The sequence below is a fragment of the Tupaia chinensis genome, unplaced genomic scaffold (genome assembly GCF_000334495.1).
Source record: "Tupaia chinensis unplaced genomic scaffold, TupChi_1.0 Scaffold144682_1, whole genome shotgun sequence".
Classification (NCBI taxonomy): domain Eukaryota; kingdom Metazoa; phylum Chordata; class Mammalia; order Scandentia; family Tupaiidae; genus Tupaia; species Tupaia belangeri.
In genome coordinates, this window is record NW_006204543.1 from 1,644,311 (window position 1) to 1,644,917 (window position 607).

At 73.5% G+C, this 607-nt stretch overlaps 1 protein-coding gene across 2 annotated transcripts in view; it reads left to right on the plus strand.

The window, feature by feature from the left end:
• Window positions 1-607, plus strand: part of GABRA5 (gamma-aminobutyric acid type A receptor subunit alpha5) — a 57,629-nt gene that overhangs the window by 668 nt on the left and 56,354 nt on the right. The window contains exon 1 of one of the 2 annotated variants that reach the window (XM_006167246.1): window positions 19-94. The exons of the other annotated variant lie outside the window; for it this stretch is intronic. The gene's annotated coding sequence lies outside the window, so the exon portion shown is untranslated. Of the gene's footprint in view, window positions 1-18; window positions 95-607 lie in introns of those variants that run through there. 2 annotated transcript variants of the gene reach the window in all.

Consider the following 607-nt stretch of genomic DNA (forward strand, 5'->3'; position numbering starts at 1 on the left):
CCCCGGCCTTTCGGCCCCTGCCAGCGGGGCGAAAGCCGGTGGAGAGGAGGATGCACCCTCACCGGCGGCTCGCCTCCTGGGGCCAGCGCGAAGGGTAAGCCCGCGGCGCGCCGAGCCTGGGCAGTGGGGCGAGGAGATGCAGGTGTGGGTGCGAGGATCTGAGGCCCTGGCTTGGCCTCCACCCCTGTCCTCGGGCTCCGGAGCCGCGGGCTGCCTAGCGAGGGTCGGGAGGTGGAGAGCAGGCAGGGCGCAGTGGGCAGCCCGGAGCGCAAACTTTCCCTAGGCGACTGCGGGGGCGAAGCGGAGCGCAGGAGGGCAGGGGCGTCCTGGGCGGCGCAGCCCTGACAGACTGGCACCAGGGCATAGCACTCACGGCCCCCCGCGGGACTTGGGTGGGGGCCAGTAGTCGCCGTTACGGGAGGCGGCGGCGAGAACCGAGGCGCTCTGCGTGCCGGCACAGCTCGCGGGGTGGGCGCGGGTCCCCCTGGGTGTCGCGCGCTTTGGTGCGGGCTGTTCGAGGCCGGAGGACTAGGAACCGCGCCTTCAAGGCGCTCTTCTAGCCGAAAAGGGAGGCGCTGCCAGGCGGGGCGCTCGCTTGGACCCCCGC